Source organism: Mauremys reevesii, linkage group 11 (genome assembly GCF_016161935.1).
Source record: "Mauremys reevesii isolate NIE-2019 linkage group 11, ASM1616193v1, whole genome shotgun sequence".
Lineage (NCBI taxonomy): Eukaryota > Metazoa > Chordata > Testudines > Geoemydidae > Mauremys > Mauremys reevesii.
In genome coordinates, this window is record NC_052633.1 from 57,960,613 (window position 1) to 57,977,558 (window position 16,946).

Consider the following 16,946-nt stretch of genomic DNA (forward strand, 5'->3'; position numbering starts at 1 on the left):
GGACTGTTATTTCCCAATTTGCCTGTCTGCCATTCTGGCAACGTAATCTATGGTTGTAAATTTTGATGGGTATGGTGAGTCCCATAAAAATGTGGACCCAGCCCCTAGTTCTCACTTCTGGACTAAAGAAAGGTGCGTTTTTGATGAGTATGCATAGACTTTAAGACCAGAAGGGGCCATGTGATCATCTAGTCTGACCTGCATAAAACAGTCCATAGAATTTCACCAAGTAATAATACTTAACTCTTATATAGCACTTTTCATTACTAGATTTCAAAGTGCTTCACAATCTTTAGTGAGTTTATCTCCACTACCCCCTTGTGAGGTAGGGAACTGTTATCCCCATTTTACAGAGGAGGAAAAGAGAGACTAAGTGACTTGCTTAGAATCACATAGGAATCTGTGGCAGAGCAGACAAGAAGTAAATCTAAGTCTACCAAGTGCCAGGCTAGTGCCCTAACCACTGAACCAGTAATATCTGCAACAACATGACTAACTTCTGGTTGAGCTAGCGTGCATCTTTTAGAAGGTACTCCACTGTTGGCATAGAGACTTCAGATGATGGAAAAGCCTCTGACGAATGACCAACTTCCAGAATTTCCTGCAAAGATGTGCCTTCCTGAAGACCTGTCTTCATCTTTGTGATAATCTCAGCACTGATGCTCAGAGAACAGAGTAAATCCCTGGCTGTGTTTGGGAAGGTGAAACATTCACTGAAACTGAAGACCAAAAGGCAGAGAGGCTTCATTCAGGCTACACTTCCCCATTGCACAAGTGCACACACATTATACATCTTCACTAGGAATGTTCTCAGGGTTATGCATGTGATCAGGTGAAAAAGACAGGTCCTTTATACAGATTTCATTTTTTCCTTGACTGGAAAAAATAAGCCCCCACCTCTGAGTTGGTGAACACAAGAGTCAACACAATCCAATTTCACTTTTTATACCCTATTATAGCCAGCTGCTTCTTTTCTGCCATTAGAGCCTATAGCCTCGCCCAACTGAGGTCCTAATCTCTCCATTTGACAACCCAGGAAACATCTCTGATTTCCTTCCTTCAGTCCAGGGAAGGAGAGAGGAAAGAGGTTGTGGAAGTTCCAACACACTGTCCATTAAACATCATCAATAGAATGCCTTTAGGAGGATAAATTGCCACATCTGAACCAGTCTAGGCTGACCAAACTTCTAACAAGCAGGCTTTCTCCAAAGCCAGCTTAAAATAACCATAATTTCCAATGCCAGTTTATATTAACCAGTCCCATCATTAACCATGTGGTCTCCGACCTAGGCAAGAGGAAGAATTATCAAATGGATTTTAAACCCTAGTTAGCTATCCATGTTTCTAGAGCAACATTTCTCCCTCTAGACATCCTCCTGTTCTCTGAGGAGCAAGCCTTCATAGGAACTATGATTATGCCCAAAGAGTAAGGGAGGTGTTAATGTGCTGCCAGAAGGACATCAGCTGGAAACAGAGGCATATAAGCTTTATCTCAGAAGTATATGCACCACTCCTCAGGCTCTTTCACCTCAAGTTAAAGGTTTGGCTATTTTCTCTTCAAATGCACAGGATCACACAATAGCAAATTGAAAGCTGAAAGCAATTAGTGTGTGATGTTCTCTCAGCAGGGGCAGATGTTTCTACCTGTGAAAAGACTATGGTTCAAGGGCACTGTGTTTTTGTTGATTTATTTAAAAAGACAATTCTATCAAAATATCTACTTGAAATAACAAGTATTACTAATCACAGTACTTTGCATTTAAATAGCGCCTTTCATCAGAGGATCTCAGAGTGTTTTACAACCATTGAAACATATGCTATTCTCTGTGTGGGAAAGTTTAGCAAAATACCCTGGAATGCAGCCATCCCACAGTAGCAAATGCTGGAGAAAAAGGGAACACAATGAGAGCTAAGGTTTGTGCACCTATTTTTGTACAGATGAGGGACTTTCTAGAAGATTTGACCTCATGCCATTAGAAAACACACACAGGCCCTGAAAGGTTGCTTGGTGCAGCATGGGACAGATCTGGAAGGATCAATTTGAGCCAGTGTAGCTCATACAGCAGCATTGTGTAGTGTGACATGCTGGTTAACACCACGTTTAGCACTAGGCCTTGACTTCCTTGCTAAAAAAAACCCCTGTATTTTTTTACTTTGTCAAAACTAATGCATGCGAGCTACCTCAAGTGACAAAACAGTGAAGAAAAGGCACTTTAGTCTTACTGTGAGGTAAATTTTGTGAGATCAGTTCTGAATCCCTGCCACAAGGTAAACACCAGACTTGTAGCACTGACCTCACCAAGTTTGCCTCATGGTAAGATTAAAATGCCTCCTATTCACTGTGTTTTTTTATCTTGGGGTAGCTCATGTGTATTAATTATCCCAAGGTAAAATAATACATCTTTTTAGCAGTGAAGACAAGGGCTTACTCAGAACAAGTGCAATCATAAGAATTGTGCATGTTGTGTGCCACTGCAAACTTTTGTGTCTGGATGCATGATGTATTAGAGGCAAGCTAGGAGAGGGAATAGTGCTGGCAGTGCCAAAATGTTGCAGTGTAGAGTAGGCTTAAACTGGCAGTGAAGGAGAGCAGCAACTGTGCAGCATTTACTCTTCTTTACCTTACACACTGTGGAAAGTCGTTCATGGGGGTGGGCTTTCCCACGCTGAGTGGGCAGGTCAGGAGTTGGAGAGGGAGCCAGAGAGCAGCTGCTGGACATGGCGTGCGCTTTTTGGGTGTCAGATAATTTCCACACAGAATTTAATCCAGGATTTAATGTTGGTTCAGCCAGCAGTAGCTCCCTCATGCTGTTACACTCCAAAGAGGAATTCTGCAGCAGCTACTGGAAGACACCACATAAGAAAAAAGTCCAGGCAGTTGCATGGAAGCACTTGGCTTCTATGATGATGATTCTGAATGTATCCGGAGATCCACAGATCACAGGACACCTGCAAATTTAGGGAGCAGAACCCCTTGCCACAGGGCTAGGGGGCAAATCCTATCACCCAGATGGGAGAACTGGAGGAAACTCACAGTTTCCAAGATCCTCCATAGGAGAACTTATAGCTTATGACCCATTGTTTCAGTGATTACTGAAAGAAAATTCTCTTTAAATCATTGCAAATGGCTTCCTTGTGTCACAGTTTTACAAATCAGTGTGTTTCTGCTCACACAAAATGTCACAAATGACACAATTATAAAAATAGTCCCAATGCCATTAAAACTGACAGGATATAAAATTTTCTCTGTTCTGTAACTTGGATATAAACTGAAAACTAAGAAGACAGCACACATTTCTGCACTTGAAAAATATCCACCAGAATCTTCTTTCAGGGACAGCTTGAAAAGACAAATTGTACTGGAGTCTCTCAATATGTCATAGTAGAGAACAGCTTCTAAGATGTTGAGAGAAGCTTTTGAATGAATCATATATCATTTTATCTTAGAATTTATAAATCCTGCTAGTTCAGGGTTTTTCCCCCCTCACAGTATCAGAAACACATCACCCAACCATGACCCAGTACATATTACCAAACTAACCATCCAAACAAACAAAGATGGAGTACCTCAGTTGTGCATTTATGTATATTCCCATCTCAAACATCTCCTACTTTGCTCTCCAAAACTGAAACATCCAGGGCTTAAATTCTCAGAGATTATTTCCCAGAACACCCCCCCCCATTTGGGACTTGGGGCTTCAGCCCTGTGGGAGGTGCCAGGGCTCAGGGCTTCTTCCCCACGGGAGGGCCTGGGCTCAGGACTTTCAGCCCTGCAGGAGGGGCCGGGGCTACAGCTGGTTTGAAAATATTTACTGGAACTCTGCTCTGGATGGCTCCAGCTGAATTTAAGCCCTGGAAACATCCCTATGGAACGGAGTGTAGAAATGTCCATGCTCCAGATTGAATTGCAGCTGACCCAACCAGAATTTCTCTTAGGACTCCAGGGGGCATATGCTGCAGTGGTAGAGCTGCAGGTGCAGCATACATTAAACTGGCTGCTGCAGAGGGAGGGGTAACATGACCCCTCCACCATAGAAGAACATGACTAGGAGTCTGAACAGAGAGGCAGGGCTATTCTGCAGACTCGTGCAAGCCCAATGGATCTCATTTGCTCCAACATGGATGGCAGGTGTAAAAGGCCAGGGGAGGCTAAACCTCCTCAAACAGGATGTAGCACATCTCCCTTTGGAGGCCTGCTGCCTTTGGAGTGCTGCTGCCAAAAAGGTGCCTGGGCAGTGGCCCTGCCCATGCTCTGCCCCAAGGCCCCCCTCCTGCATCTCGCTCTTTCACCATAGCCCTGCCCATGCTGCTCTTCTTCCCACCCCCGGTCTGCCTCTTCCCCCGAGGCCCCTCCCATCTGCCATTCATGGGCCAGTGCCAGTTAAGCTGGGTGGCTGAGCAATACCAACTGCAATGGCCAGGACAGGAGGATCTCCTGCCACCTCCACCTGGCGCAGAGCCCTTCAGAACATTCTGGTAAGCAGCAGGCAGCAATTAGGGGTGCCTGAGGGCTGTGAATCCTCCCCCAGTTTTTGTACTTGCTCAGGTTCTGTGAGGGATGGGGGGCTTCTCGGGGGAAGGGGCAAAAAGGTGTGAGTGGCAGGCAGGAGGCCCTTCAGGAGAGCGGGTGAAGAGGCGTGAGCAGTGAGAGGGGAGACATCAGGGGAGGGGCGAAGAAGTGCAAGCGGAGGGTGGGGGCACTTGAGGGAGGGTGAAGAAGTGTGAGCAGCAGGCAGGGGGCCTGGGAGGGAGGGGGCAAAGTAGGGTTGCCAACTTTCTAATCGCACAAAACCGAACACCCTGCCCATTCCCCCTTCCCCGCCCCTTCCCCAAGGCCCCGCCCCCACTCACTAATTCCCCCTTGGTGGCTCGCTCTCCCCCACCCTCACTCGCTTTCACTGGGCTGGGGCAGGGGGTTAGGGTGAGGGAAGGGGTGAGGGCTCCAGCTGGGGGTGCAGGCTCTAGGATGGGGCTGGGGATGAAGGGTTTGGGGTGCAGGTGGGGGCTGCGGGTTGAGGCAGGGGGTTGGGGTGTAGGGGGGTGAGGGCTCTAGGCTGGAGCCAGGGATGAGGGATTTGGGGTGCAGGAGGGGGATACAGGTTTGGGGGGGGTCAGGGCTGGGGCAGGGGGGTGGAGCTCGGGGTTGGGGCATGGCTTTCCTCAGGTGGCTCCCAGTCAGCGGTGCTACAGGGCTGGGCTAAGGCAGGTTCCCTGCCTGTCTTGGCACCACGCTGTAACCTGAAAGTGTCCAGCAGGTCCATCTCCTAGAAGGGGGGATGAGGAGGCTCCTCACGCTGTTCTCGCCTGCAGGTACCTCCCCCCCGCACCAGCTCCCATTAGCCAGGAACTTGCCAATGGGAGTGCGGAGCAGGTTCTCAGGGCAGGGGCAGTGCAAAGAGCCCCGTGGCCTCCCTGCCTAGGAGCTAGACCTGCTGGCCGCTTTCGGGGTGCAGTGCGGTGCCAGGACTAGCCTGCCTTAGCCCCACAGCACCACCGACCACACTGTTAATGACTGGTGGCTCCCCCATACTTCTAGGAAGCTTCCGGTGCTCATGCTCAGCCTCCCCAAATGCAGGAGTTATGTGCCACCTATGAGCTCTAATCTATGGTACAAATAAGGGTTTGTTGGTCTCTTTTTGGGAGGAATCCCTAAAAACCTCTAGATTAGGCTTAATTAAACCTAAAGAAAACCCCACTAAAATAATTAGTTTTGACCTCTAACCTAGCATATGTATGTGCAGTGTCTGAAGGGAGGCAGGGATTTTGCTTGTTCACAGGGAAGCTAGTTTAGTTCAGCACAGGTGTTCCTCAGTTACGTTGTTACTGGCTCTTGGTTTTCAGCATGAGTTCAGTTATATAAGTCAACTAGTCTATGAAAAGAGACTTTGTGTAAATTGGTCATAGGCCAAAGAGACGCCTACAGCCAACGGGAGGCAAAGGGTTTGTTTCGGGTGCCATGAAGTAGGCGATATAAAGAGGCATTGCCCTCTTAAAAAAGGGCAGATTAGGAAAGAGGAAGGCATGGACTACAGTGAGACAGGAAGAAGGGGGTTTCTAGATAATTTGATTTGGACAGAAGGGGCCCAGGTTGAAATGGGAACGACCATAGAGGTGAAACGGGCTACTGTGGGGGCACAGACCCTGGAGAAAAAGTGTAGAGATGCAATGGAGGAAGAGGACAGGCTGTGGCTCATGGTCAAGGACCTAAGACATGAAAGGGGTGACCTGAGAGCCCAGCTGTGAGAGGTAAAGAGTAGCTGATTTACAGAATACTTGCCCACCCCTGGGTTGCAGTCTTGAGTGGGAAGGTTGTGATAGGGTGGACTCCTCACACTAGCCCTGCAAGAGCTGAATTAGGCCAGGTGGGCCCAATCAGCTAATTAGGCTGCAAGCAGGGGAGATTTAGGCTGGAGACAGCTGATTAAGGACAGGCTCATCTGTGCAGGAACAGGCAGGATCGGTATAAAGCCAAGTAGCTGGCTGCAGGGTGCAGTCACTTCCTGAGTAGAGGGAGTGGGAAGCTGGCAAATCCACAGAGAAGGAAAGCCAGCTATGTAGGAAGAAGCCCAGGAAAACAGCAGTAAGAGATAGGACTGCATGGGGACTGTAGCTGTTTGTTATAGGGTTTCTGGGCTGGAGCCATAGGAACCAACTCTGTGGGTGCTCTGGAGCTGGAGCACCCACAAGGAAAAATGGTGGGTGCTGAACACCAGCAGTCCCCTATCAGCACCTCCTTCCTGCCGGTTGCCCTCCCTCCCAGTGCCTCCCACCAGCTGCAATCAGCTGTTTTGCAGGGGTGTGTAGGAGGCTGAGGGGAAGGGTGAGGATGTGGCATGCTTGGGGGAGGGGGTGGGAAAGAGGGGGAGGTGTGGAACTGGGAGGGGAGAGGAGGTGGGAAGAGGCAGAGTGGGGTGGGTCCTTGGGGGAAGGCGTGGAGTGGGATTGGGGCCTGGGGCAGAGCCAGGGGTCCAGCACCCCCCGGCACTTTGGAAAGTTGGTACCTGTGGCTGGAACCTGGTGTAGAGAGAAGACCTGGGTTCCCCTACCAGTCCCTGTAGAGTGGTAAAGGATGTTGGAGGTGCCAGCCAGTCAGCAAGTCTGGAAAGTCTGAATTTCCCTGAAGGGGAAGACTTTAGTGATCTGGCTGGAGGGCCTAGCCATGGAGAGGAAGCTGCAGACCTGGGAGTGAGCAGGGCAGCAGAGCGAGACAAGATGGGAGAAGAAAACACCGGAGGGAGAACACAAGATGGCAGAACTAATCCCCAGGACAGCTGGCAGGAGGTGCCGTTCATGGTGAGTGGAACCCGTGACAAGGGGAAACGGAGGGAAGTGTGATAGTTTACCATATTAGCCATGTGCTTGGAAATCTTGAAGGGTGATATCATGGAATTACCCTAGAAAGTAGGAATTCTAGCTTCATAGGTATTTTCTCTGGCCATTGGCCTTTATTTGAGAGTTTGGTATTCAGCTCCTGTACACTAGGTGGTATCAGGAATGGCAGGTTTGTATAATTTTTGGTGATGCCCAGAACAGGTCCAAGCCTCAATCTCCCTTCCCAGCCCCACCGCCCCCCCGCCTTGTAAGCCTCTCTCTCTCTCTCTCTCTCTCTCTAAATTTAAAAATGATGTAAAAATGTGAGGGGTTTGGGGTGTGGGAGAGCCTCAGGCAGAGGGTTGGGGTGCAGGGGTGAGGGCTGTGAGTGGGGCTGGGGATGAGGGGTTTGGGGTGTGGGAGGGGCTCAGGGCTATGGCAGGGGGTTAGGGTTCAGGGTGAGGGCTCTGGCTGGGAGTGCGGGCTTAGGGTGGGGCAGGGCTGGGGATGAGGAGTTTAGGGTGCAGGCAGGCTGCCCCGGGGCTGGGGCCACTGCTGGGGGGAGTCCTCCTCTCTCTCCCTCCACCGGCAGCACACTCACCTTGCACTACTGTCCCTGCACATTATCCTAGGGCCTCTCTCAGGTCCAGGAAGACCCCCTCACCTACCCTGTGTTGGGTGCTGGGGGAGGGGGGTCTGCCATCACATGTGCACCTCCTCCCCTGCTGCTGCCCCTCACTGTGCTGGTGGAGGGTCCTGCCAGAAAAAGGGTGGCAGGGGTCTGTGTGGCAGAACCTAGACTACCTTGTGGACACTGAAGAAAGGAGAACAGCGAGTCTCATGTTACACAAGCTCACCATACTATTTGAGGGAAAGACGGGATGATCCATAGGATGTCCAAATCATCCATGTGCTGCTAAAGACACTAGAGTCAGTCTATGGTGATACAAGACACTGTGAGTGTTGTTCAATTTTAGATAAGGACCATAGGTTACATCTCTACCTCTTGCAGTAGGATCCAGTGAGGTGAAATTTCCACAAGGGTCTCCTCACCATTTTTTCTGGACAATTCCCTCTAGAGTTAGGGCTGTCAGAAAAATAAAATACAGGTAGATGATTTCTCAGGGAAATAGTTATTTTGGTTTTTAGAGTGGTTTATAAGGTGGCAGGTTTGTTTTATTCCATTGTTGATGCTCCTGTAGTCTCACTATACAAAGCTGCTGAATGCACTACAGTAAACAGAATTTTAGATTACATCACTGCAGGAGTGCTTCTTCTCATTGTACCTGCGGAGCAGGACATTCAGTCAGGGGAAAGGCACTGTTGGCAGAAACAGTCTTTTAAAAAAAAATTAAAAAAAAAAAAAAATCCCACCAAAGGCTCTGTTTTGTTCCTGGATGTTCATATGCTCATGGGAAGTGTTTTCACAGACTCATTCTGAAGAATGAATTTTGGTTTTTGGAGAGTTTGGGAAATATGGAAAGACAAAAATCTTCCCTCGCTTAAACACAGCTACATCTGCAAACATCCTTTTCAGAACATTCAGAAGATTTAGTTCCTCTACTTCACAATCCATTGTTTCTGTCATGTATGTCCTTTCTGTAACTTCTCTAAATGTGAGCAAGTTTTCCATTCAAAGGTCAGTTGCAGCAAAAATACAGGAGGCTTTGTACTGGATCTAAAAAAAATGCAACTTCATGACAGCTAAATGTTGGACCATAAAAAAGGAAACAATTTCTATTTTTGTATTCCTGAATGTTTAGTTTTTTATGGGTTTTTTTTATTACTTATTTATTTGGGCCTATGTCAGTAGCAATTTCTATCATCCAATTTCCATTCAGTGGCCTATGAGAAATATGTTGGACATTTCTGACCAGCTCCTATTGGACAGGTGCCCACAGTGCACAAAACTTCACTTTGAGATCCTGATTATTAGTCTCAGCAAAGAGGCCAAGAAGTGAAAGGGAACGAAAACTGATCTGGCCTTACAGCCATAGTGCCAATGAACACAGTAGAGCACTATCAATTTACACCAGCTGAGGATCCGGTCCTGAGAGAGTTGTGGGTCCTTCCAGGTAAAAGCACTGTGGAGAGATGCTTGTTCCGGCACTGGGGATATGTTGCACCTTGTGCTGATATTCTAGCGTCTTTATATGCACTAAATCCACTGATATTTTTTCTTGAATGTTATTTATTCACTTAGATGACAAAATCAAAAAATACCAGCAACTTAAAGGTTAATGGAACCACTGATACCACCTTAATTAGAGCAGTGTAAACGCATCTATAATTACTGGTAATGCTTATCTTTGTTTCTCATACTACATTCAAGGAATGAGGTAGGGCCTCCAGCATGAGAGGAAAAGTGGGCATCTGGATCTGTTTGAATGAGTGACATCTAACAGAGTTATCACATTAATGCAGAAATGAGTCATTTCAGAGCACACTCTAAATCAATCTTCAGGCAACCCACCTGGGGAAATTAGATGCCAGAATGCGAATAACAAGCACACTAGGAAAAATGTATTTTGTGAAGGTGGGGACAGTGAGAGAGACAAGCTTTTGAGCTAACAGAAGTTGGCCCAATAAAAGATATTACCTCATCTCTCTAATATCCTGGGACCAACACAGGTACAACACGGCATACAAAAGAAGAAGAATGAAATTCTGACCAACTAACTTATAGGGAGGACACTCATCTGAGATGTTTGTGATGTAAGGAGATGTCCTCAGAATGTCCACTATGTTACCTTTTTTGGATAGGAAGCGTAATTCAGTTAATTCCTGACTGGGCACCTGCCACAAGGAGATGTCAGCATAAGCTTGTCTGCATAGGCTATCTAGGAGTTTGGCCAATTCAATACTGAAATCATCCAGGAACAAATCAGGACCTGTATTGGTGAGGCACTCTCCATCCTATTATGAATGCAGCCAAGCTTTATCGACTCCAGCCATGTTGATACCTTCTGGTTCAGCAGTGGGCAACCTGCAGCTCACAGGCTGCATGCCGCCCACCACTGTTCTGGTTGGACTTTCCCCTGGCCCTATCCACCTTTTGTGGGTGGACTGCAGTCCACCAAATCCTGCAGGCCAGCATCTCCAACCAAACTATCCTCATACCAGGAAACACATCTGCCAGCAGTCCAATATTTCTTTAAGCCTTCTGAATCATCTTGAGCCCAGAGCATGTTCCCAGGTTGTTCTCTCCATGGAGAGAACAATGACAAAATCACATCCCTCCCAAGACCAGGCTGCGAACCTCTATATGCTCTCTTCTATGCCCTAGGCACAAGGGTGTGCCCACAAATCCATATTCTCAGCCTAGAGCATATGCCGTTACAGCCTATATGATAGACATGAGGAAGGAAGCAGATGTAGTTAAAAGCTGTGATACTTACAGCCCATCGCCTGTGTTGGCCTCCCATTAGGCAACTGCATGTAGGACATATAGGCTCTGGATTGCCAGTGTTCTATAGCCTGGAGCTCTCGTGTGCACAGACCCAAGTGGGTTGTGACTCTCCCAGCTCCTATTTGGGAGTGGGACCTATACTCTCTGGGTAGCAAGCTCCAAAATGACAGTCCCTTCCTAAACACTCCCACAAACTGGAGTTTGGTTAGGAAGGAGCAGTTGCCATGCTTGAACAGGGGACCCCCACTGGATGGCCATTGAGCCACATATGCCCACAGTGCCCGAACAGGTCACAGGTTCCCTTCACCACAGTGGAGTGGAGCAATAGCCTTGCCAACCCCCAACTTGATCAGTTCTTGACATGTGGACTGTGAGTCAGATGGGGTCCGCTTCATGCTCTTTAGTTTGGGAGCCCATCCGGAAGTGTCCCCTGGTTGAAGGGACCAGCTCACTGACCTGGAAGGCGCTGAAAAAAGCCAACAGAAAAGCTGCCTTGAAGAGTCCCGCCTAATCCCCCACCTCCAAGTGGCAGATCTGAGGAAGAACTTTAACTAATTTCCTCAGGACGTGCAAGGTCATCGGCATTCTGGCATCACTCAGTGTCCAGGCAGCCTGGGCCCAATCCTTCAGACCATGAATCCCTGACAAGGATCTGAAAGACCCACAGACCTGCAGGAAAAGGCATCGTGGCTAACTGGTTAGCTATTGAAGCAGCAAAGAATCCTGTGGCACCTTATAGACTAACAGACGTTTTGCAGCATGAGCTTTCGTGGGTGAATACCCACTTCTTCGGATGCAAGAAGTGGGTATTCACCCACGAAAGCTCATGCTGCAGAACGTCTGTTAGTCTATATGGTGCCACAGGATTCTTTGCTGCTTCTACAGAACCAGACTAACACGGCTACCCCTCTGATACTTGGTTAGCTATTGTCATTGGTGCAAGCTCCTGCCTAATTAGTGAGATCCCAAACCAACAAATTTGGGGTATAGGCTAGGCCATGGATAGACCCACAACCCCCTGGAATATACAAGGACTCCTCAAACATCATCACGTAAGCCAAAAAGGTGTGTGGTTTAAGTGGTCCCTTGTCCACGGATACTGCTTCTAGCAACCAAGATTCCATAGGGCTGCTGATATCTTTTCAGGCACCTCCACAGAGTCCAGTGCTCAGAATTTGTCAACCTGCAAACGAGAAGCACCATAGGTGATGCCATTGTTAAGCCCAGGTACATGCTTGACAGTGAAACGAATATTAGAGAGACAAGGTGGGTGAGGTAATATCTTTTACTGGACCCGTGGAGAATGAAAGGCCTCACTAACCTAATTACCTTGGCAGATTTAGCGGACTGAGAGTCCACTATATGGACAACCTCTTGATTGTGGCATCCAAACCTGACCATCTTGTCTCTGAACAACCCACCCCAGAAGATGACTACCACCAAAAGTGGATGTTCCTCAAAATTTCAGCTTCCATCCACTCCCAGGGTCACTCTCAGGCACTCCAGTGCCTCTGAAATACAAGTCAAAAGCTCTCACAGCTGTCGCATCTGAGTGGACCTGCAGGTCAACCTCAAACATGTAAACAACCCTCCAGATGGACATCCCTTTACAGTGAATGGGGAAATGGTGCCAGGTCTTCCTTCATCTCCAGAGTTACCCTTATCAAATGGTGTGGGGCCTGTGCCCCAATTGTCACAGTAGCAAACTGCATGCAGAAGGCATGTCTGGGGGCTATGACTTTGCACAGAAAATTCAAATGGCCCAACAGAGATTGGAGATCCCTCAGACAAACCTCTTTGGTCCTGTTGCCACTGACAACCATATGGTTTTGTGCTGTGACCTTGTCTGTGACTGCCCTGGACTGTATCGAGCTCAATGCTAAAGTACGTCATGTGATAGCAGGGCTTTCAGTTTTTTTCATTAGCTAAGAGCATGCCCAATTCTCCCATCCACTCCTGAAAAACCCAAAGCAGCCCTCATACTCGCCTGATTTGGCCCTCCCCACAAACAAGAAATTGTCCAGATAGTGCATTATCTGTGGGTACTCTGGGTGCCTCCTGACCACCCAGTCCAGCGTTGTACTGAATTTTTCAAAGGCTGCCCACAAAATAGCACAGCCCTTGGGCATTTGTCCACATAAAACTGACAATAGGGGGGGGAAAAAGCCCAGGAGGTCAAAGTCTGCTGGATAGACCAGGAAGCAGAATGCCAACTTTATGTTGGTCTTTGAAAGCAAAATAGCAGGACCGCATGAGTTGATCATGTGCACCACTGTGTTGTATGACGCGTAGCACATGGTGCACTGCTTGGGGTTAATTGCATTGTTTACCGTTCCCGCTCTAGGTATGAGAGATGGTGAATGAGGTGATAATCACCAGATACTTAAGAAAAAAAAGGGAAATATGGAGATTAGATAATGATATTTGTTGGAAAGGACCTGCATGCTTGCCCAAACTAGCCTCCTTTTTGGATCTTGTCCCTGGTTGGGCCCCGTATGTCTAACAGATCTGAGATTATTTGCCATGATGTGAACCCTCTTCCCTTCATAGGGGATCCTAAAATCCTGAACAAAGCCATCCCACAAGTATATCGCTTTCTCCTTCTTGAGACTATCTCTTAAAAGGGAGGCTAAAACACCCAAGTTAATTGGATATGTTGCCTTTTTCAGCCATGTTGGCCCAAGCCCCACTCTGCATAGGCTTGGGCTGCTGCCCGCATCCCCTGGGGAAGATGCACTTAACACACCGGCAACCTGGAGATGTGTGCCCACCTCCACAATGCCCACATTCCTGCCAAAACCTACCAGATGCACATTTTTTTCCCCCATGTCTCATTGTATTCCCAGCATGAAAGCCTGGGCTGGTCATTGTTGTTGTCCCATTGTTGTGCCTGTTCTGCAGCAAGCCTTGAGCTCTAGCAAGGCAGTTGTTGCCCCAGGCCAGCCCAAGCGCGGGCGCTGCGCCTTCGCAGTCCCGCTCCGGCGTCTGGGGAGTCGGGCATTTTGCTCGTGTGGAGCTCCGCCGGCATCCTGGGCTGCCGCAGTCATGCCTGCGGCGGTCCCGCCTTCCGCTGGTTCCCGCAGGACTTGAGCTGGCAAGACCGCTGTCCGGACCTTGACCTGCCGCAGGCATGCCGGGCGGAGCTCCACCGAGCCAAATGTCCCCAGGATGCCGTTGCAGGCGCTTGGCCCGCTGGTGCCTAGAGCCGCCCCTGCACTTGAGCCATGCTCTCCTGTCATAGTTCCTGATCAATTTTATCCCAATGCAAAGAAGCGTTCAGGGTGGCTCTCATTCTAACATGCTCATCTTGCAAAAGCCCTGAAGTGCCTGAAAATGAATTATATGCTCTACATATAATAAGCAAATATTTCAGCACAGGCCCATACATTGCCATAACTGCACCATGCCATAACTGCACCATCACCCACATGTAGGCTTGTAACAGGGCGGTACTCACCCCTGCCGCGCCTCCTGCTGGTCGGTCCCGGAATGTCCCTCGGTCCGGCCCTGGAGCGCCCTCGGCAGGCTGGTGACCCGCCTGTTCTCTGGCCCCGGCGTCCCTCCCTGGACCCGGTGCCCGCTATCTATAATTGGGTCTCCCCCTCCCCGGGGGACCCCACGCTACTATCCCCGCCTTGCCTCAGTAGTGGCTACTGTCAGTCATGGTCTAGCCCCACACCCTGGGGCAGACTGCAGTATCAGCCCACTCATCACAGGCAAAGGGGGTTTGGACCTGCTGCTTCGTCCTACCCCTGGGTTGCCCTCTGCAACCCCCAATACCTATTGGCCCACTGCTAGGCCGCAGCCTGGGGCTTTCCTGGCTGGAGCCTCCCCAGCTCCTCAGCCTGTTCCCCAGCCCTGCTTCACTCAGGTACCTAGTCTCAGCCTCTAAGCAGCCAGGCCCATCTCTCTCTGGAGGCAGAGAGAGACTCTTTTGGGCTCTGGCTTCCCTGCCTCTTATAAGCCCCAGGGCTTCAGTTTGGGGCGTGGCCCCCAGCTGCAGCCACTTTCCCAATCAGCCCAGCTCTGTCAGGCCACTTTTAACGCCTTAAAACCCCGGAGCAGGGTCCACCCTGCTACAAGGCTGCAATTCCTCCCTATGTTGGGGTGCCTTATCCTATCTTTTTCTTTCCTTTTGGGCCTCATCCCTCTCCTCCATTATAGGTTTCCAGAACAGCAGGGAAAATATGTCCATATACTCAATCCGCCATATCTTCTCATGTGTTGATTTGAGAAGATGCGCCACCAATGATCAGAAGTGGCTGCATATGAGACCATATTCAGACCAACATTAGTAGACCCTCTGGGTTGTTGCAATAAAGGCAGAGAGTGGGGATCCTGAGGCGTTAGGTCCAGGAACAAGGAAACCAGAGGTGGTGGAACACTGGGCTGTGGGGCCAATGGCTGTGATACTGGAAGCTGTAAGGCTGCCAAATGAGGAGCCGTCAGATGGAGAGCTGGCAGCTAGAGTGCCTGGGCATTGGGTGCTCCCACGCTGCATGCCTGCAGGCAGCTGGCTTATTCTACGATCCTCCGTTCATATTCCCTCATATGCTCCCCCAGAGGCCTGACCCTGAAACAGTCTGGAACCCCGCCCATTCCTCACACCAGAACTGCCAGTCTGAGACCATGCAGCCACACTGAGGGAATATGCTGAACCCAAAACACCTGGACCACTGGATCTTTTCCCTGCACTCCCATTGGACCCTGACTATTTGTGAACTCATCCTGCTGCAGGATCTGAAATGGACTGCATCATCTTCACAAATTGCCCGATCTCTGGCTGCTTAGGACACGGCTCCCTTCCTGGCCTCTTGCTCTTTTCTTTCTCCTTCTTGACCTTTCCAGTTGTTCCCTGGTCCAGGATAGGCAACAAATGGCCCCCTGTATCAAGCAGCTGTAACGGGTCAGTTAGCCCATCCTGCTGCCCACCTGGTCTTGTAGCATCACAGGGTGTGGCTGCCTTTCATGCTTGCTTAGCCCTGGCACACCATTGTGCCGCCCATGGTCCCAGCCCTGCAGCCTGCCAGCCATGTGCCCAGCACAGTCAAGCAGGTTTGGGCTGTTGCCAGACAGCTGCCTATGCTCCATGCCAAACAGAGCTGCTCCGCATGCTCTGGTCCTCCTGACTGCTAGGCAAACTGGCAAACAGAAAGTGGCCCTGAATGCAGGGTTCCTGTTATGGTTCCAAATCCTGCGAGATCTCCGGCCTGACACAGAAGTCTTATGGGAGCTGGAAATCTTACAGGGACTTGGCCCGTGCTGTCCTTTAATGCCCTCTCACAACATGGGAGCCACCCAACTTACCCGTCACGAGGCTGGGTGCCCTTTTTGACTCCACACAGAACTTTGCTTTACCAAAAGAATGTCACCCCCTCCTGCCCCCCAGCATGAAGCAATTCGGGAGGCCTCAGTGTAAACCAAACAATGAGATTAAGACTAGTACATTGTATTGCGTATGGTGGTTTTTCAGGGAACTGAGATATGAAAGGGCCTAGTGGAGGAACTCTAAAGTCTCCTGTGTGCAATGGAGCCAGGCTCTTTAGTAGTCAACTCTGCAGAACTTCACAGGGGGATTTTAAAGTGGGTTGGGAGAGTGGTGACAGCCAGATGCACTGGCTAAAATCCCTTTGTGGAGTGAGTGCCATAAGCTATATAGCTGTAGTTGATAGTCCGGTCACTAATACTTGTGATTGAAAATAGTTACTTCTTGAACCAAATTCCTTGCATACTACGACCCATCTACATTACGGAAATGTGCATATATATACAAAACCCTTATGTAAATACACTGCATTGTCATAAAGTGGAATTTGCACACCAGTTTTGCTTTAGTCAGCAATGTACAGAAAAGCATATTTTTACACCAGTATATTTTTCTTAATATAGACAGGACTTAAATTTACCCCTTAATTTAATTTCCTTAATGTAGACAGAGCATGAAATGAGAATAGTCTCTCCTCTACTGTGCTGTAGAAGTAGCTGTTTCAAGAGGCAATGTCTCAAGATGTTGAGACATTGCTTCCTTAAACCTTGTCCCAACATGACATAGGACCAGGTTATATATGGGTGGTAGAAGTCTCCCATTATTGCTGCTTTGTTGATCTAATTCAACATTACACACTCAATATATATATTTTTCCTGATCCGGAGGCAAAGTACCTTTTGTTTATATGTATTTGACATTCAAAATATCTGCTTAGCTACTTTAATATTTGTATTTAAA

General features: G+C 48.8%; 1 long non-coding RNA gene across 6 annotated transcripts in view; it reads left to right on the forward strand.

Moving 5' to 3' along the window:
- The first annotated feature begins 6,450 nt into the window (after positions 1 to 6,450).
- LOC120374642 overlaps positions 6,451 to 16,946 on the forward strand; it is a 68,069-nt gene continuing 57,573 nt past the window's right edge. For 4 of the 6 annotated variants that reach the window (XR_005586187.1, XR_005586190.1, XR_005586186.1 and 1 more), the window contains exons 1-2: positions 6,451 to 6,580; positions 7,124 to 7,293. This is a non-coding gene — a long non-coding RNA (uncharacterized LOC120374642). Of the gene's footprint in view, positions 6,581 to 7,123; positions 7,294 to 12,057; positions 12,657 to 15,283; positions 16,868 to 16,946 lie in introns of those variants that run through there. The other 2 variants (XR_005586185.1, XR_005586191.1) reach the window with 2 other exon arrangements.